Below are 22,435 nucleotides of genomic sequence, written 5' to 3' on the forward strand. Positions count from 1 at the left end.
TTTGTTTTGTTGCCAGATGATTAGTTTTAAAAACACTGTAGAAAAAGCAAGAAAACGTCATTTACATGTTAAGGAAATAACATCTGCTTTAGAAACATTTAATATTAATGGTTTTCTTATGAAATGAAACCCTGAGATTATGTGTTATGGATTGCTCTAGAGCTATTTATATTTTTGTATTAGTTCACTTTCCCAAGAAGGGTGGCCTAGCAATGGTTCTCAGGACTCAGTTGACTTCATTAGTATCTTCTTTCCATTTTATCTTGTAAAATAAAAATGAGAGCCAGTAATTGGCCAGGGGAAGGAAAGTTGGAATTGAAGATTTGAAAGGAAAGAGAGAAAGAAGTGAGAGAGGTCATTGACAAACGAAGAGTGGGTGGAAGGATGATGGAGCTGAGGCATTTAGCCTGGAGAAACCACAAGTTCTAAGAGATTTAATAGCTGAGGCATATAGTAATGTAGTGGTAGATCTGCCCAGTCTAAGGGTATAGCAGGTTATTCATATTAATTGAGTTGTGTTTTCTTTCCCGAGGCTTACTTGGGTCGGAAAATTACTTCAACATATATCAAGTACCACTTCTTTCTCTTTGCTGGTTAAAATTCACAGATTATCAAAAATCAAATGCTCTATAGATGTGGCTGACCTCCAAGGATCTAGTGGACTACAATTAATGATGCTATGTCAGTTTATTTCAATAGCCTAAGGCTAAAAACTGTAGGTCAGTGTAATGAGACTGAGAAGAAAGTGAACTTGAAACCAGACAATTTTGCCGAATCTAAAACCTATTCTTAGTAATATGTTCATACATTGGATCAATAAGTGCATTTTATGAAAAGTGATTTAATAGTACTTTTGATCAACTCAAGAATTACACTTCTATGGCAGAGCAGTATGATATAAATATCTCTTAAATTCTATGGGACTGAAACTTCTACTGGAGCACTGGAAGAGAATTGAAAACAAGCACTCAGGTAACTTAAGATTTAACTTTGTAAAGGATGATTTTGATTGGTTAGATTCTATTTGTGTAACTTTGAGAGTCATTTTTATATATAGTTTACTCGGAGCTAGTCCATCAAAAATTCCAGATTTTGGAAACAAGATATATTTTTTCACTATATAAGTTCACCTTCTTCCCTTTTGTATTGATTTACTAATGAACAAACATGCCAACAGAGGTGATCAACATATAATGAGCTATAGATGTAAGCATGATTAGCATCAGGTTATTCAGGGTTAAAATTTTGAAAAATTGACAAAGACCGTATAATACTCTCATCCTGTCATCAGGAGAGACAAGAAGCCACCCAGAAAGCATGTTTCTGAGCATGTTGCCAGGCAAATCTTCTTTGTCATTTCAGTTCCAGGGAAGCTTCCTGCTCCTTGAGAGTTTCTGACACACACAGGATGTGGTTTTAACACTGTGTCTTTGTCTGGCACAGTAATAGATGGCAGAGTCTTCAGATGTCAGGCTGCTGAGCTGAAGGTGGGTTGTGCTGGCTGATTTGTCTACAGTCATTGTGGCCTTGCCTTTGAACTTCTGGGCATAGCTAGTAGCACCATTTGTAGGACCAATCCATCCAATCCACTCCAGTCCCTGTCTGGGACTCTGCTTCACCCAGTGCAAATAATTGTTGGTGAAGGTGTAACCAGAAGCCTTGCAGGACAATGTCACTGAAGCTGCAGGCTTCACCAACTCAGCCCCAGACTGCTGCAGCTGGACCTGGGAGTGGACAGCTGCGGAGAGAAAAGAAAAGTGGATGTCATTATCATTCGGGTTCATGTTTGAACTTCCAAAATGGTTTTGAGAGCACTTACCTATGGATGTGGCCAATAAGAGAATAATCCAGGTACAAATCATGTTTAGAGCCAGAGTTTTCAGTGACTGTAGAAAGTACAGTGACTATGATTCTTTGTGGTCTCTGTGTATTCATGTTTGTAACAATTATACACTCATATGATTTGCATATTTATGAGCAGTGCACTTTGTTAAGGCCATAATTTTCCTAGAAAGAAGGAGGTCTAGGACAGTTGGGTCAGGCAGCAGGGTGCTGAGGTTCAACTCCTAATCCTCTCTAAAGAAATATAACACATATGCCTTCAAGGTGCTCTGTGCAGAGGCTGTAAATGTAACATCATTGCCTAAGCTATCAATAGTTTTGTCAGCTGTGGACAGTTATTTCACTTTTGTTCAAGTTTATTAGATGGGCGTAAAGATGGTGATGTGATGATAGTGTTGCCTGGAAATTTCAAAAGCTACTAAGACATAATAATATGCAGCTTTCCTTAGAAAAATACAATTCACACTTGCATTTAGAGCAAATTGCATGCAAAAACCTGGCCAAAATGGCCAAAATGGTACATGTCTCAGAAATATGTGCACAATGATGCTTATTGCAACACTATAATAATGAAGTTACAAAAATAAAATACATGTTGGTTCGCAGATGATTGCATCAAAAAGACATGATTATATATATGCAACATAACAGGAACACTTCAACTAAAGTAATAAGGAAATTATGTGACCTTTAGGAAAATCAATACAACTGTAGAAATGTATATTAATGAGTCATTTTTGTAGCACAAACATTACATGAGTCTCTCATCCATAGTTCTTAGACATTGCACAGGTACATACAAGTATGTATATTAAAGCAAAATAGTGTAAAAAATGAAAGTTTCCAGGAAAATAAAAAAGATAGGAGTGACAAGAAACAGAAGAGTAGAAGTTATGGAAGAACTATGTATCCTGTACAATATTCACTTACATGCAAATTCTAAACATGTTCTCTTTTTATTTTGAGAATGATTTTGCTTATTCTTTGAAATAGTGATTCATGTACAAAAACATATCATGATCATCTCTACCCCAGAATGTCCCTTAGGTTCCTTTGGGACTTTCCAATATGTCTGCCTCCCAACTTTCTGACATCTTTTGTTTCAACAACAAATAACAAAAGGAGTCCAACCAGTACTGTCTATACATACACATGTGTGTCATTCACTAGTATATAAGAAACATGCCACAAACCTTCCATAGAAAGGGATTACATTTTCCCCATCAGTTATCAAATGTTTTTAGACCCTCAGGATCATGGTGTCCCACTCAGGAGTCCTTCTCTTATCATGTTGTAATGTTTTAAAATATTTTTACACTTTGAGAAATGGTGAGAGCAGGTTATGAACACATGCTCCAAGGAGAACATGTTAAGAGAGGAGGACATTTATGAAATTCAGTACTCTCTTTCTACCATGTATGTTCAAGTAATTAACATGGTATTGTTAAGCTTGTCAGTAGCTACTTTCTGCAAAGTCTTTTACAGGCTCTCATCCTGTAACATTCTCAGCCTTGATTTATTCTGGACTTGGAATGTTTACTATAGCTGCTGTGATTTCACAGGTGGATTAGTGAAAGTCTTGACGTATCATTTCATGTATAGCCACTCCATATTTTAAATCTTATGTTCCTTCCAGTCTCATTTGTGATAGTTCTTGACTTGTTGAGGAGTTTACTATAGAAGTCTCCTCTGTGGCTGAGTACTCTGTCAATCAACATGTTAATGAATTTCTGTATCAAGCTTTACACTGAAGACATAAGCCTCTGTGATCAAGGCTGGGATCAGCACTAACCCTCTGGATATAAAAATAAATATTTTATAGTGATTTGACAACATAATCATTAGCAATGCAACTACAGTCTACTAAGGCCTATGCGATCAGGATTCATAAGCTTTTGACAATGTTTAAATGGGACAAAGTCTTAGTATACTTAAGATACAAACAGAAATCTGTGTTCACTTAGTGACAGCCAGGCAAAATTGTGTACGTATTACCTGAAGGCTAATATTATAGACTGAATGTCAGGTCTTGCATAAGTTAATTGATATTTTTCTCTCCTTGAATGTTGCATGGCACCTTACTGAACTAGAAAACCTAGCCAGCATGCACAATTTCCTGATCAACTCAATGTTAGTTTCTACATGGCATAGAACCAATGCCCTTCAATAACAGTGAAATTCAGATTAAAACAACTTTAGTAATCCATTTTCCATCAATAATCATGACTATAAGCAAGAATACAAATTATAGCAAATGCAGGAATCGACGTTGATCAACTCTAATCTTTACTCACTGTTGATACAAATGTAAACCAATGTTGTGACTTTGTGATCTGTAAACTGTATTTTGAGTATTTCAATCTTTTAATGATATGTGAGAAGCAATGTGTGCTTTGAAATTCTGGTAAGGTTTCTTTTATGAATGTAGGTGCACTCGCATTTGGAGCATAGATATTTAGTAATGAGAGTTCATCTTGGTGGATTTTTCCTTTGATGAGTATGATGTGGCCTTCTTTATGTTTCCTTGATAACCTTTGGTTGAAAATCAATTTTATTCAATATTAGAATGTCCACTCGTGCTTGTTTCTTCAGTCATATGCATGGAAAGTTATTTTCCAGCCTTTTATTGTGAGGTAGTGTCTGTCTTTGTCTCTGAGGTGTGTTTAATGTGTGCAGCAAAATGCTGCATCCTTTTTATGTATCCAGTCTGCTAGTGGATGTCTTTTTATTGGGAAATTGAGTCCATTGATGTCAGGAGAGATTAAAGAATAGTGATTGTTGCTTCCTGTTATTTTTGTTATTACACTTGGAATTATGTTTGTGTGTGTCACTTGTTTTGGGTTTGTTCTATGGAGATTGCTTTCTTACTTATTCTAGGAAGTAGTTTTAATCCTTGTGTTGGAGTTTTCCATCTGTTATCTTTTCTAGGGCTGGATTTGTAGAAAAATATTGTGTAAATCTGACTTTGTCATCTATTATCTTGGTTTCTGCATCTATATTAATTGAGAGCTTTGATGGATCGTGTAGCCTGACCTGGCACTTGTGTTCTCTTAGGTATGTATGACATCTGCCCAGGATCTTCTGTCTTTCATATTCCCTGGTGAGAAATCCGTTGTAATTCTGATAGCTTTGTTTTAATATGTTTCTTGACCTTTACTGTTTTTTTATTCTTTCTTTGTTTTGTGCATTTGGTGTTTTGACTATTATGTAACAGGAGAAATTTCTGGAATTCTGTAGGCTTCTTGTATGTTTATGGACATCTTTTTATTTTATTTTTTTTGTTTAGGGAGATTTTCTTCAATAATTTTGCTGAAGACATTTACTAACCTTTTAATTTGGGAATCTTTGATCTCTTCTATATCAATTTTTGTGACGTTTGGTCTTCTTATTATGTCCTAGATATCCTGGATTTTGGGTTAGAAACTTATGGCATTTTTATATTTTATTTGACTATTGTGTCAATATTTTCTGTGGTACCTTCTACATCTGAGATTCCCCCTTCTATCTCTTATACTCTTTTGGTGATAATTACATCCATGGCTTCCAATTTTTTTTTAAGGATTTCTATATCCAGGACTGTCTCCTTTATTATTTTTCATTGTATGTATTTTGAGATCCAGAATGGTTTTGTTCAATTTCTTCACCTCTTTGGTTGTGTTCCTGTAATACTTTAAGACGTTTTTGTGTTTTCTCTTTAATGGCTTCTACCTGTTTACCAGTATTCTCCTTTATTTCTCTAAGGTAGTTATCTATTCTATGCCCTTCCTAATGTCCTCTATCATCATCATTTAATGGGATTTTATTTATTTATTTATTTATTTTATTTTTGGAGCTGGGTACCGAACCCAGGGACTTGCGCTTGCTATGCAAGTGCTCTATCACTGAGCTAAATCCCCAACCTTCATGGGATTTTAAAATCCAAATCTTGCTTTTCTGGAGTGATGTTGTGTCTGTGACTTGCTGTAGTGGGAGAACTATGTCCTGTTGATGCCATGTAACCTTGTTTTCTGTTGCTTATGTTCTTGTTATTGCTTCTTACCATCTGATTTTCTCTCTTGCTACCGGTCTTGCTGTATTTGACTGGAGCTTGTCACTCCTTTGATCCTAGTTGTGACAGAATTCTTCAGAGTCCACCTGTCTCTATGATTCTGTGATTTTGGGATCCTTCCAAAAATTTCTGGGTAATATATAGAAATATGAAATAAGATCTGACTCTATGGAATATTAATAAAATGCTCATATGTCTCAAAGACTGTCAGAAATGTTCTTATGTCACTGTAGTCAGTATTGTGCAAGTAGCTTGTAATTACAGGGTAAGGTATTTAGTCTAAAAAAATTATGAATGTATAGTCAGTAATCAATAGTCATTCTCTGCACCTATTCCTCAAAGATCATCATAAATGTGAACTTGATTAATAAATCAATTTTGTTCATAATTATTCAACAAAATATTAATCATTACCTGTAAATTAGACATTCTTTTAACATCTGATAAAACATTTCTGCTCCAAAATATTGTCCCAAGTATGGTAGACAACTGTGCTGAGATTAACATCACTATGGACACATGTGGGTCAACTTCACTAACTCATAATTTGAGCTGTCATAATCATGCATACAGATGCCTTGAACATTCTCATATGCACTGAGAATTAGTTATTAATCCTATTGCTCCTTTCCTCAATACATAATCACAATTTAAGCAAGTCTTTAGGCTACTCACCTCTGTCCTCTCTGCCCCAAGATAGCATTCTGGCCTGTCAGAGTTTCTGACACATATTGATGCTGACTGTAAGACTGTGACTAGCACAGTAATAGATATTTGAGTCTTCAGATATTAGGTTGCTGAGTTCCCAACAGACTGTTTTGTAGGTTATGTCTATATTCAGTATAGTCAGTATGATTTTGTCCAAAAACTGTTGATCACTGTAGTTTGTTGTGTCAATTCTTGGAAGGATCCATCCAACCATTCAAGCCCATGTGCAAGCTTCTGCTTCACCAAACTTATATAGGAAGCAGAGAAGATATCTGAGTTGAAAATAATAAAGAACACATTAAATGAATCCCATGTCCCCTCATTCTAAACTACTGCAGTTGAACTTGAGAGTGGACCCTCAGTAGTTGAAGCCATTGTCACTTCATGCTCTGGAAACCCTTCAAGCCTAACACTACTAATACAGTTCACCAGTGAGCAAATGATCCCATTTTCCTTTATGGTGAGAAACCAGGTTCTCAGTGGACAATAGAAAACAAGGTTCTAATACAGTATTATTCAGTATGAAAACAACACTATTGTAACAAATATAATCTCTGCAATTTACATGTGAATGAAAAGAGGAAGACAGAGATTTGTTTCCGACAGTACACATAAAGGGTTGTGTGTGTGTGTGTGTGTGTGTGTGTGTGTGTGTGTGTGTGTGTGTGTTAGTCAATGGATTGCTGAGTTCTGAGATCTAAAGCTATATGAAATATCAAATGACCAGTTCCAACCTGGCATCTGTTCACACCGAGCTCTTCCATCCCACTGAAACCATGTCCCCACATCCATTTTCATTAATGTCAACCATTCTTCCATAGTTCACAGGCCACATGGACAGAGTCAACTATTACAGTGATGCTAAGAAGTTGAAGTGACCCTCAGAAACTAGCACAGAGCATTTGGAGACTGTAGTACATCTCGTACCAGTGATCAGCAACACTATGGACTACTCCAAGACTCCTGGAACCCACATATCATTACCTTAGGCTGGAAAGAGATTCATGACACAGTTTAATTACTGGAAGAAATAGAATTCTAGCGTCATTCTTGGTAACATCATTGTTGTTGATATAACTTAACAATGAAGTTCTCCAAGGGTCTTAACATGAGTATCTAACAGTTCTACCACTTTCCAACATGAAAGTACCAATTTAGGGAATGAAATCCACAGGTGATGGTGGAATCCTCTCTGCATACTTCATCTGCCTCTACTAACATTTGCTTCTTAAAGATTAGTGGATCTTCAGTGCCCCCTGCTGGTTCTGAGAGCCTGATTATATAAATTTGCCTATGGGCTGAGAGTCTCCAAACTATCTCTTTTCCTTCTCTCTTCATTATCTACCTGGTGATTCTACATAAGTGTTTCAAACATGGTTGGTGAGCTGTACCTCAGTTGTTTTCCAGATCTCCATGAATCCCAGTGTTGTTTGTTTGTTTGTTTGTTTGTTTGGTGTTGTTGGATCTAGCACAATAGCCAGCACAACTGATGGACACTGTCTACAGGTACTCTACCATGCCAAATTCAAGCACTTTATGGAACAAGTGTAACTACTAGGTATTCAAAAGACTTTGAGATAATGCTGAATTGATGTAAGTCCATGTTCTGTAAAGATTTGAGGATGATGCTCAGGATACTGAGATTTGAAACCAGAGTATAATACTTGAACTCAATTTCCGTGTACAGACATTTACTTAATTAGTGAAGTTTGTTGAACAGTTATTTAATAATACATTTGACCAAATTAGAGGAAATGTAATTATGTATTAGTACATTTTGATGTACTGTCTGTCATATTCTAAGACACTGGAATTATTGCTGGACCACACAGTGAGGTAGCAGTACACCTGAGATCACATAATATTTAAGAATATGAAAGGATGTTTATGTACCCAGATGATATTGATTTGAGTTTTGCTGGTCACATTCATATTTTAATTTATATTATGCCACTTCTATGAAAGCCCCAATGACTTATAGTCCATTGATATTTTTATCACAGTAAATCAGCACAATTTCCCTTATTTATTATGTAAGAAACATGTCAATGTAAGGGGTAATTAGTGAAGAGATGACAAGGTAGAACATACTGTATTGGCAACCTAAATCAGAATCACATCTTTTAAAGATATCCTTTAGAAAACTTGGCAAGAGGACTTATAGTAGAGTGAGAAGGTGGCAGACACAGGTACACTCAGAATGATTATTCCTGAGCTAGTCTTCAGGCTAACAATCTCTGTGTTTGCAGTCACATAGAAGTTTCCTGCTCCTCCAGGGTTTCTGATACACTCAAGATATGGTTGCAATGTTTTATCTTTCACAATAATAAACCACAGAGTCTTCAGATGTCAGTCTACTGAGCTCCATGTAGGCTGTTTTAGAAATTTTATCTTTAATCAGTGTGGCCATGCCCTGGAAATTCTGAGCATAACCAGTATCACCATTGCCACAGTAAATTTATCCAACCCACTCTAGGCCCTGTCCAGGTCTCTGCTTCACCCAGTACATATTGTAGTCATTGAACTTATGGTCAGAGACTTGAAGAAAAACTTTATTGAGGCTTCAGGCATCTTTAACTCAGGCCCAGACTGCTACAGCTTTAACTGGGAATGTACACAGGTAGAGAGTAAGGCATAACAAATAGCATTGTCATATCAGTCCCTCTGTCTGTTTAAAGGTTGAAATGAGCCTCTTACCTGTAGATGCAACAAATAGAAAGGAAATCTATCTCAATTACATGGTTAGGCACAGCATGTTCAGTAATAAGGAGAGGACACTGATCATATGTTATTTTGGGAATGTGAACATCTCTGGACGCAACAACCATTCATTTATGTGATTTGTATATTCATGAGCAGTGTAGTTCTTACATAAGGTCCTATTACAGCTAGAGAAGGAATTATGAGACATTAAGATTAGACAGCTTGGTTCTGAGGTCCAAGTGCTAATCCTCTCTGACAAAGTGCATCCTATATCATGCCACTGATTCCTATGAAAATGCTATAGAAATAACATCGAAGCACAAGCTCTCAATAACATCCTTCAGCAGTTTCTCTGTGCCAGAAATATGAGAACAATTTCTAGGTGGTGGTTTAAATGATGAAATGATGATAGTGACTAGAAATTGAGAGATCATCTTTTAGATGCATAAAAGTAATACTCAACTTTTTGACAGACTACATAATAAAAGCAGATGGATATGACTGGCAGGAAATTTACCTCAGAAATATTGGCACATCAAAGTTTATTGCAGCAGTATCTACAAGAACTCAATTATGAAGTCAGCAGATAAATTCATAAGGAAGGGATGATTATATACAAAACAACAATTTCTCTAAAATTCTAAGAAAATTACATCATATTTTGGAAAATCAATTCTACTATAGATATCTCTATTAATGAAGACCATCTTAGAATTTAAGACACTATATGAGTCTCTCAATAGTAGTTCTTAGATATTATGTGTTCTCATTCTTTGACATCAATGGACTTGATTTGCTCAGGTCTTGTGCTGGTAACTATAGCTGTTGTGACATGAGTATAGTGGTCATAACAGTTCCTGAGATAGCATTTCTTGACTATCCATACCACTTCTGAATCTTACATACTTTCTAATCTCTCTTTGTGCTGGTCCTTGATTTTTGGATAGAAGGTTAAATTAGATAACCCTTCTGTGGTTGAATCCTCAGGTACTCATTATCAGTACATGGTATGTCTGCATTATTCATCAAACATACAGAATATCCAAACAAAGAAACAAAATAGAAGTTTCTGTGATCAATGCTAAGAGAAGGACTGTTCTATTGGATATAAACATAAATGTTTAGTAGTTTGGCACTTTGATGATTAGCAATGCTACTAGAATCTGCCAAGGCCTATTTTTTCCCTAGCGGTGGGCTTTTGAATATATTTAACTAGGATGAGGTCTTTTCTATACAACGATCCACAAATTCACTTAGAAAGCAGCTCATAAGTGTAAAACAGTCAGGCACTAGTAAATACATCTTACCTAAAGTGTGATGCTGTAGACTGCAAGTTCTGGCACTATGTAAGATCATTGATTAATTTTCTCTCCCTTCAGCCAACACAGAGGCATTCACAGCATGTACAGAGACTGCAAATATTCAATCCAAACAGGATACCAGTGTTGAAAAAGGCACATGGACACAATCTCTCACCACCACCTATGAAGTTTCTGTAATTGAAACTTGCTTGCAAATAATACGCATCATTGGGTATATTAATTAGTCTCAAGTATGAAGAAATATCTACCAAGACGAGGCCAACACGAATTAACTCAACTGTACTTTTACAGATATTTTTATCATTTCATTCTGTAACCTTTTCATCTCACTCGTGAATGGACTATATATAATTGTCCCAGAGTTGTTTATATGGAGTGTGTGTGTGTGTGTGTGTGTGTGTGTGTTTGCTTTTGTTTTCTTTTTGTTAACCTTTCAAATATCTTTTTATAGCTAATGAGTTTGCTTTCTAAAGAAAGAAATAAATGGTATAGAGGTGACTGGTGGGGAGGTTGAAAGGACCTAGAAAGAACTGGGAGAGGCTAATAAGCAAATAGAATACATTGTATGAAATTTTATTTTCAGAAAAATTATAAAATATAAATAAAACCAGAATAAAATAAGAAAGAATATATATATACATATATACATACATATATATATATATGATGCTTAACAGTGAATCTTTACTGTGCTTAAACATATAAGTGCCACATGCCAATCGTATCAGGTGAAGTTTATGAAATATAATTAAGAAAGGAAGCCAGAGAGGATACAGAGTCCCCTCCTACACACTAAAATCTCTCTACTGGGGATTCTTGGCTCTATTATCTGTCTTGGTGATTCTGAGCTCACCTACACATAAATGTGTCCTAGGTTTCACTGAAGTTGCTCAGTCTGGCTTGTGTAGTAACATATTCAGACAGCATAATACTTACAGAACTCAGCTGCTGGAAAAATATCTCTCTGGTCCCCTCTTAGTAGTATTTACTTCCCTCCTCTCCCAATAGAATTCCTTCATGTTCTCATCTCAACCAACAATTTCTATTCTATGTGCCTTTCCCAAGGAGATTCCCGTGTCCCTACTTAAACCCTCTTCCTTACCTACTCTCTCAGTATCCATGCATTATAGCACGATTTTCCTTTACTTTAAACCTAAAATCCACTTCTAAGTTACTACACATATTGTTCCTCTTTCTGGTTCTGCGTTGCTTCTCAGGATGATCTTTTCTAGTTTAATCCATTTACCTACAAATATCACAATGTTGTTTATTAACAGCTGTGCAATATTCCACTGAGTGAGTTTAAAACATTTGACTTATCCATTATTAGGTTAAGGGACATGTAGATTGTTTCCAGTTCCTAGCTATTACAAATAAATCTTCTATAAACATAGTTGAGCAAGTGTCCTTATAGTAGAATAGATGGTCCTTTGGATTATGCCCAGGAGTTGTATAGCTGGATATTGAGGTAGATCAATTCCTAATTTTCTGAAGAAAAACCATTGTCAAAATGGACTTACAAATTTGCACTTCCACCAGTAATGATGAGTGTTCCCATGCTCTATATTCTTGCCAGAACAGATGTGGCTTGAGTTTTTCATTGTCTTCACTCAGATACTGTAAGATGGCATATAAAAGTCATTTTGATTTGTATTTCCCTGATATCGAATGATGATGCACATTTCTTTAAGTGCTTCTTTGACACTGAAAATTCCTTCTTAAGAATTCTTTGTATAACTATGCACCACTTTAATTGAATTTTTCAGAGAGTTGATGCTAGTTTCATGAGTTCTTTATATATTTTATAAATCTGGCCTCTGTCACATGTGGAGTTGGTGAAAATCTTCACATTCTATAGGTTTCTGTTTGGTCCTTTTTACAGTATCCTTTGGTTACAGACAATTTTCAGTTTCATGAGGTCCCATTTATTAATTATTAATCTAAGCAACTCTGTAATTATGTAATGGTGCGTAACTGTGTAATAGTTATAGAACTTGTCTCCTGTAACAATGAATTCTAGGCTATACCACACTTTCTCTTCTTTTAGGGCCTAGTATATTTGGTTTAATGTTGGGTTCTTTAAACCACGTGGACTTAAGTTTGTTGCAAAATGATAGATATTGATCTATTTTCATCCTTCTACATGCCAACATCCAACAAAACAGCACCAACTGTCGAAGAGGCTGTCTTTCTTTAACTGATTACTTCTTGCTTCTTCATAAAATACCAGGTGTCTGTAAGTGTGTGAATGTACTTCTGGATCTGTCATTCAATTCAACTTATTAACCTGCCTGTTTTTAATTCAGTGCCATGCTATTTTTACTACTATAACTCTGCAGTACAACTTGAAATGAGGGAATGTTATCTACTGAATTGTTTTAGTTATCTTTGGGTTTTGTTTCTGTTCTTCTTTTTTTGTTGTTCTTTTATTTTTTCTTCATGATGTAGAATGTTGTCCTTTCAAGGTCTGTTTTGGATTGTGTTTGGAACTTTGATGGAAATTGCACTTATTGAATCCTTATATGGATGTTGGTAGGACAGTCATTTTTTACTGTGTTAATCCTATCAATCTATAAACATTAAATATCTTCCCATCTTCTGATATCTTCTTCAATGTCTTTCTTGAAAACTTGAAATTTTGTCATACAAGTTTTACAGCTGCTTGGTTAGAGTTACTCCAGGTTCTAATATTCCAGTTGAGTAATTCACTCTATTATTACATGTCTTCATGGCGACAGAGTGGGCCTGAAAATTGTTTCATTTCTTTTTCTGAAGATGGTTTAGGAGACTGACAGAGATTTTAGCAACTAATTATAGTGAAAACTGTCAGATCTTGTGTCTATCATGACGAGGATTAACTGATATAGGAGATGGTTTCCTGAGTTTATTCAGTGGTTAAGTGAGAAGGAGAAATACTGGGGTAGATTCATGAAACACCCCTCTATGCACGTGCTCCTCAAATATTTTATTTCGAACCCTTTCCTGTCCCAAGGCAACACATATTTAGTAAAATTACTGATTGCATTGATATTGAAATTGTAGAGGGCATGAGGGCCTTGTACTCACAGAGAAGAACTAAGAGAACCAGATTTTTATTCAGTGTTTCATCAAGGAAATAGATAAAATCAAACACCTGAACTCCATAAGGAATCTGAGAGAAGAATTTCTTAACAACCTGGTGGCCTTTTGCTATGTGTAATGACAGATCACAGTCTAAATCCCCTACATGATTACTCCAATCATCTCTCTCCTTTCTTAAACATTTACCTTCCTTTAGGGGAGATATCACATGCACTTTACGGCCTACTGACTTCTATGCTGTTGGTCAAATACCACATTAGACTCTTGATCTTTTAGCTGTAGAACCCTCATAGTCACAAAAATCTCATAAAACATTTTCTATGCAGTCATACCTTAAGCTTCACTACGAAACTTGAATTAGAATGCTTGTGGAAATTAGTATTGCCTAGACATCCTGTTCCAAATTATACTGTGTTTAAGTGCACCTAAACTACCTTTCTGTAGGTTCTCCAAGTCAGAGCCAGCTTAAAAAAGTCGATCTGAATCATGTTCTCATTCTTGTCTATGCACATAAGTTGCTCTGAAACATTCAGGGGTGTCCTCAAAAAATAATAAGTCTTCCTAGAAAATATTACTCTATGCAATTAAAGATTAAAAACAGTATTAATTACTGAAAAGACAGACAGACAGACACACATACACACACGCACAAACATACACACATAAACACAAATACTTAACAAATACATGATTAAAGCCCAATCATTTTACTTATTATTTCCATAAACCTTAGCCTTATACATTTTACATATGCCATTGTCTTAAATCCTTTATTAAATCTTTGTCTATGACTACATTTTGAACAATTTAAATAGAGGCAGGAAACAAAGTCTGGGAGCTTGGGCTTATGTGGGATTTATAAAAAAAATGATGGTATCAGAAATCTTTGTTTATAATTTTCCATTAATTTATTTATTTTGCAACCTGGTTGCTGCACCCCATCTAAGCCTGCCTCCTACAGTCATTCACCCCATTGTTCCCTCTTTCACCTCAGAGACAATGGGACAATCCTGGGTATTCACAAACCTGTCACATCAAGTCTCTGCAACACTAGTCCCATGCACTCCCAGAGGGCATTCTAGTGAGTTGAAACATATTCCACAGTTAGATATTAGCTTTGACATATATCCTGCTTCAGTTCTGGATTATCCCTATCAAGTCATAACATAGAACTTCACATTTGTTATGTTTGTGCAGGAGGTGGGTGCCTGGTCCAGGCCTTTTTGGTGTTTCAGGTCCTAATAGCCTCCAAGGGTCCAGGCTTGTTGACTCTGTTGGGCTATCTATAGAGTTCATGTCACCTTCAGGTCCCTTAATTCTACACGCAACTCTCCCACTAGAGTACAGGAGCTCCATCTAATATTTGGTTGTGGGTTTCTCCCTCGGTTTCAGTTAATTGCTAAGTGGAGTTTCACAGAGGATAGTCAGGCTAGGCTCATTTGTGCAAGCATAAAAAATTATCATTTTTTTTACTTTTATTTTTTTAATAACTTGAGTATTTCTTATTTACATTTCGAATGTTATTCCCTTTCCTGGTTTCCGGACAAACATCCCCTAAGCCCTCCCCCTCCCCCTCTATATACATCATTAATAGTATTAGCGATTGGCTCTTGATCATGGGATGGCTCTCAACATGGTCTGGTTATTGATTACCCATTCGCTCTCTCTCTCTGGTCCATCTTTATACCTGTGTTTCTTGTTGACAGGACACATTTTTGGGTTTTGCATTTTTTCTAATTATTAATTGAAAAATAGATTTTCATCCAATAAATTCTGGTTACTGATTCTTGTCCCCCAACTTTTCCCTGATCTTCCCTTTATTTAATTAGAAAACAAACAGAACTGAAAAATAACTTTAAAAAATGAAATAATACAAATAAAAAGCAAACAAACTGGAATATGACAAAACAATCAAACATAAGAAAAGCACCAAAAACAATGCACAAGAAACAGATAAATTCAGAGACATGCCAGTTCACAAGTATTCTGGATCACAATGATGAGCTCCAGGTATGAAAACAACTGTGAGAATTGATGCTGTATCCATACAGATTCATGTCCTCTAAAGGCTAGTGACTGTACGGCAGACTACTGGGACTGGGACAAGTTTTGTGAGAACTTTATATTAATATATATCATCAAAGCCTAACTCAGTTTGCATCTCCATCCATTGATTTAAAAAATTAGGTCTGTAAAACTGGTTTAACAATACTTACAACTTTTAAGAATTATACTAATGCAACTATGGTTTCTGCTATTCATGTCTTTTACATTCTAAGAAACTGGAAAATGTGTTGCACAACACATTCAGAATTAACAACAAACCAGAAAATCTCTTTGATTGTAGTTAGTTTGAGATTGGTTGGATTTTACAGATAGCATTTGTATTATATTGTATTCCCTTCAGTTCCAACAAAAGGTCTCAGCATCCAGAGATCTATTTATCATGTATAATCTCAGTTTATCTTTTTTGTTCTTTTATTAAAAAGAAACATGTCAATGAAGATGGTCAATAGTGAAGAGATTGACAGGGTATGGGATATTCTAGAAAGATCCTAAATCACCAACATGTAATTCATATTTGTCCTTTTGCAAAGGTGACAAAAGTATTATATGTCAAGAAGGAAAAAAAAACAAGAAACAAAAAATGGACACTTTGAATGATTACTCATGAGCACATACTCAGAGTAATCTTCTCTGAGACTACTCAACCCCAGACCATCTGGCTGCTCTTCTGTGGTTTCTGACACACTCAGGATGTGTTTTGCAACACTGTGCCTTCCACAGTAATAGACAGCAAGGTCCTCAGATGTCAGGCTGCTGAGCTGCATGTATGCTGTGCTGGAGGACCGATCTACAGTGAATGTGGCCTTGCCCAGAACTTTTGATTGTAGTTAGTATCACCATTTACAGGATAAATCCTTCCAATCCACTCAAAGGCCTGTCCAGGCCTTTGCTTCACCCAATTTATAATGTGGTCAGTGAAGATGTAGCCAGAAGCCTTGCAGGATATCTTCACTGATGTCCCAGGACTCACCAACTCAGCTCCAGACTGATGCAGCTGAATCTGGGAGTAGGCACCTGTGGGGAAAATGACAGAGTGGATATCATTGTCACCTGAGTCTGTGGCCCATCTTCATATCTGAAACTTGGAGCCCCTTACTTGTAGTTACTGCCCCCAGAAAGAGGATGAGCTGGCTCCATCTCATCATGAGGCTCTGTACACTCAAGGACTGTAGAGAGGACACTTTTCGTTTGTTGTTCTGTACTATGCATATCCCTGAATTTACAACCACTGATTCAAATGATTTACATATTCATAAACAGGGCACTTTCTAGATGAGGACCTACAGCTGGAGAAGAAAAGAGTACAGGACATCTGGATCAGGCAGAATAATGCTCAGTTCCAAGTCCTAATCCTCTCTATGAGAATTCATCCCATCAGATTTCCATGAGCGATGTGGAGATGCTGTGGATATAACTCTGGGCCTAAGCTCTTAATAAATTTCTAGCCTGAGACAGGTGCTCCACTTGTGACAAGGTTAACAGATAAATTTACAGATAGTTGTAAGGATGACGAGAGTGATGGGAATTTTAAAAACCGCGAAGTTTACAGAGTTTCCATTCTTAGAATACGTACAATTAATATTTGGCATTCCAACATGTTATATATTAAAAACACCCAAATGAATAAATAAATATACTTCAGTAGTATATGTACCTAAATGATTATTGCAGCATCATCACAACAAGTAAAAAAATAAACTGTTTCAATCAAGAGAAGATTTCATCAAGAAGACAAGGTTATACATATAATACAACATAAGTTTTTCATACTAAAATTACAAGAAAGGAACATTCCTCCATTGTTGTTAGGATTGCAAACTGGTACAATCACTCTGGAAATCAGCCTGGAGGTTCCTCAGATAATTGGACATTGTGCTACCTGAGGACCCAGTTATACCGCTCCTTTGCATATACCCAAATAATGCTCCAATATATAGCAAAGACAAATGCTCCACTATGTGCATAGCAGCCTGATTTATAATAACCAGAAGGTGGAAACAACCCAGATGCACTTCAACAGAGGAATGGATAAAGAAAATATGGTACATCTACACAACAGAGTACTACTCAGCTATCAAAATCATTGACTTCACAAAACTCATAGGCAAATGGATTGAACTAGAAGATTTCATCCTGTGTGAAGTAACCCAATCACAGAAAAACACACATGGTATGCACTCACTTCTAAGTGGATATTAGCCCCAAAGCTCAAGTCACTCAAGAAAGAATACATAGACCACATGAATCTCAAAAGGAAGGATGATCAAAGTGTGGATGCTTCACACCTTTGAAATGGGGGAACAAAAATATTCATAGGAGGTGATATGGAGGCAAAGTTTGGAGAAACGACTGAAGAAATGGACATTCAGATCATGCTCCACATGTAAAGAGCTGAAGGGGCTTGCGACTGTATAAGAACAACAATGCCAACCAGAGCTCCCAGGGACTAAACCACTACCCAAAGACTATATAAGGACTGACCCATGGCTCCAATTGTATATGTACAGAAGAAGGCCATGTTGAGTACCAAAGGAAGGAGAAATCCTTGGACCCCTGCCAAGGTTGGACCCCCCCATGCAGGGGAATGTTGGGTGGGTGGGAAGTGGGTTCAATATGCAGGTGGACACCATTATAGAAGAAGGGAGGGTGTGGGATAGGGGGTTATGTCCAGGAAACTGGGAAAGGGAATTACATTTGAAATGTAAATTGAAAAAAATCCAATTAAAAAAAGAAAAAGAAAGCTATGTAAATTATAGTAAAATAAATGCAACTGGAGAAAATGGTATTAAATAAGAGCATATTAGAAAAACAAGCATTAAATGAGTCTCTCAGTAGTTCTTAAAAACTGCACTGTTTTGTACAAAAACATAGAGATATATAAAGGAATATTTATAGTATAATAAACTGAAAAGCAGTACAGCATTAAAAAGGATAAAGATTATGTGAAAGACATTAACAGGATACAAAATACACATATGAAAATATTAAACATATATAAAATTGATATTGTCATTTTTCAAAATTATTTTTTAAATTGTTAGAATTTTCATTCATAAGAAAAACATAAAGTGATCATAACTACCACCATTATGTCCCTGTGGTTTCGCTTAGGATCTTCCTATAAGTCTCTCTTCAAATATCCTGACCTTTTTAATTAATAAAAATACAGAAGTTCAAATTAGTGACATGTATAAACTCATAGGTGGGATCATTCTTTAAAAAATTATAGAACTTCCAGAAATATTTCTTTAAAGATACTAAACTTTTCTCCCTAGTCATCAAAAGCTAAAAGACACTCAGCTTATATGGGTCCTCAGGCATTCCTCCCCATTCATGTGGTAAAATTAAAAAAAAATGTTATACTTCCTTCAGTAGCAAGAATGGAACAAACAGGCACCAAGGATCATAAGTAATCCTCTGAGTAAATCTTAGGAAATTCAATTCTTTTGATGAACCATGTGGATCCAAGGGATCACATTAATATTGCTAGGGTGAAAAACAGATTCTTACCTTCTCAGTTCTTTCGCAGGCTGTCAGGCTTTATTTTTTTAGGTCTTTTTCTGGTAACCAAATCTGCTGAGACTTCATGTGACACTGTCAAACCCTAAGATTTTATGTCATGTTTTTCCACCCCACTTCTGATTTTCTTTCTTTCCAAACCTTTTTTGATTGGCTTTGGCTTTGGGGGTGGAAAATATATAGATGACTCATCTGTGCTCTTTCCATTTTCTTCCAGTTTTCTCTGATTCCTTCAACAGGGGTCCATCAAAATGTTCTCAGTTCTAGTAAGGTTTGTCCTATAGGCATACGCCCATGTTCTGTATTTGCTGTATTATCTAATTAAAAGCTTGTGTCTAGTATACTCATGAGGCTGTTATCTGCACTCATAAAGCATTTTGATTGATCTCTGTCCTTACCATGAGTTTCATTGTTCAGATAGGCATCTAGGTAATGCTCAAATAAAGAAAAAATTTGGCATGATGTATATAAGGTTAACCATTATCAATGTTCATGTACATACCTATGTATGTCTTTCTGTTTTCTTTGATTTTCACAACAAAATAAATTAGCTCACCAGGATAACTCTATATTTTACCAGTTCAACCATTTGCCTACTCATTTCATAAGTCATCCATTTAGATTTAAACAAAGGACAAATTGATATTGACAATGTGTGCAGTATAGACCATGAAATATTCCTCATTGATAAAAACATGAATTATGAAGTCTATATGTATGTGGAAGAACCTCTGAAAATTGCTCAATGAGGTCACCCAGCTACATAGAAAGAAATGCTTCATCTTTTTATTCACGTGTAGCTCCATGATTCGAATATTTTTTATTGTGTGATTAATATGGAAAAGCAAAGAGAATTGAAATGGGCCATTGCTGTCTGAGTAATTGAAGGACATGATATAGTAAAATAGAGATAAAAGCAGAGAAATCAGATAGTTGAGGCATGTTATTTCAAAGAGGAAATGGTGGTGGGAAATGGAGAATAAGACATTAGTGTAGCATAAAGTGTAATAAGAGAGGTAAGATGAAATGTAGAAAAGTAGCTCTCTCCAATGGAGCATTATTGGGTTTATTAATCACATTTAATGATGAACACATGTCTATCTGTAGAAGGCCAACAGGGCAGGAACTCAACAGTGTTTTTGAATATATTTACTCTTATTGTTTTCTGCATTAATTGTTTTGTACTTGTCTTCTAGATATATATCATTGTCACAGAGTTGATTTGTGTGTGTGTGTGCGTGTGTCTGTGATTCTTCTATTCTAATTATTTTAAACAATTTTCATGTTTTTTTTATTTCTATAGAAAAAATGAAAGGGTATGTAGTTGGGTGAGTGTTGAAAGTTCTGGCATAAGTTTGGAAAAAAATCAGTTATCAGAATACATTGTAAAAATTTTAATGTTTATATCTTATTGCTATTATATTTTCATAATAAAGTCATTGGCCCTTCCCAATTCACCCTCCTACACAGTTACTCATCTCATTGCTCTTAACTTCCCACCTCATCTTCAAGAGGCTTCCCACCACATTGCTAGGTCTTCCCACCTAGGGGCTATAAGTACTTAGAGTGATAGGCATGTTTTCTCTGAGGCCAGATGAGGCAGTCCTTTGCTGTATATGTGATGGAGGGATTGGGACAGCTGGGGTATGCTGCCTAGAATGCGGCCTAGTGTTTGAGAGATCTCAGAGGTTCAGGTTTATATACATGAAAAAAAAAACAAGTAAATATAAATCTTTGAAGTTTTTAACACAATCTTCACAGTGTTTAAGTAGGAAAACCTTATATTTCAGTCACAATAGGTACATGGAGGTTAAGAAAGGAAACCACAAAGGATACAGAGTCCCCTACAAACTCACCATATCTCTCTTCTGGGGATTCTTGGCCCAATTGTGCACCTGCTGATCCTGAACTCGCCTACAAGTAGACTTCCTATTATTTAAACTAAAATTGCCCAGTCTGACTTGAGCAGTAACATATCCATGCAACTAGTCTGTTTGTGGGGCTCATATGAACAGAGAAATGGCTCCTCTTTATCTGCAGATAATGATTGATGTCTCAGCATCTGAATTTGTTTCTGCATTATCATCATTGGAGCTCTCAATGTCGTCTCCTTTCCTAGTGGCAGTTGGATCTATCTCTAGCAGTTCTCATTTGAACTAAGGTATAAAAAAGAGAGATCAGATCTGTGTTGCCTTCATGAGATTCTATTTGGGAAAGAGAAGTTGAGGGCAGAGGAACAACAATGGATTTTGAGCTCAGATACACCACTCAATATATCCATTCGTGAATTCCTGGAACATTCACATACAACAGAAAGAGGAAGAAACAGAGTGGGAGTCACAGAAAAGGTATCAATTCGAAAAATTCACATCGCGAAGGAAGGAGAAATCAAGGAAATGTGTTTTGTGACACAATCTGCTTCCCAACCTGAATATGCTTGTGATTAGTGGGAAGCAGGGAGAGAGAAAATTCTCATTGACGATGATACTAATCAGTGCAAATATGTGTGCTTAGAAAGCTTTATCTCTCCTTGTGTACCTTTCCAATCCAGTATCCTTATTCCAGTACAGAGTATGTGTCAGTTAAACTTTACGCAAATGATATTTTTGTTAATGAAGGATATATTTGGAATACTGTCTCAGGGATAAGAGAAACAATATTATAATTTGAAAATATATGATCATATATTTAAATATCTGAAGAATACATACCCATATTAAAACAAAAGTGCATATTACTTAAACATACCTCATGTACATTGTACTCTAACTGTGGCTTCTTTATTAACTTGAGTATTTCTTTTTTGCATTTCAATTGTTATTCCTCTTCCCTATTTCTGGGCCAACAACCCCCTAATCCCCCCTCCCCATCTATATGGGTGTTCCCCTATACATTGTCCCCCATTACCACCCTCCCCCCAAAAATCACATTCACTGGGGGTTCAGGCTTGGCAGGACCAAGGGCTTCCCCTACGACTGGTACTATTACTAAGCTATTCCTTGTTACCTATGAGGTTGGAGCCCAGGGTTAGTCCATGTATAGTCTTTGGGTAGTGGCTTAGTCCTGGAAGCTCAGTTGGTTGGCATTATTGTTGTTCATATGGGGTCTCAAGCCCTTCAAGCTCTTTCAGCCTTTCTAATATTCC

The 22,435-nt window shown here is 36.2% G+C and overlaps 2 pseudogenes; both read right to left on the reverse strand.

Moving 5' to 3' along the window:
* Window positions 1-1,862, reverse strand: part of LOC116905015 — a 10,337-nt pseudogene extending 8,475 nt beyond the window's left edge.
* A 9,927-nt stretch (window positions 1,863-11,789) lies between these two features.
* On the reverse strand, window positions 11,790-16,913 carry LOC116906071 (annotated as a pseudogene).
* Between the last annotated feature and the right edge of the window lie 5,522 nt (window positions 16,914-22,435).

Source organism: Rattus rattus, chromosome 7, assembly GCF_011064425.1.
Source record: "Rattus rattus isolate New Zealand chromosome 7, Rrattus_CSIRO_v1, whole genome shotgun sequence".
NCBI lineage: Eukaryota > Metazoa > Chordata > Mammalia > Rodentia > Muridae > Rattus > Rattus rattus.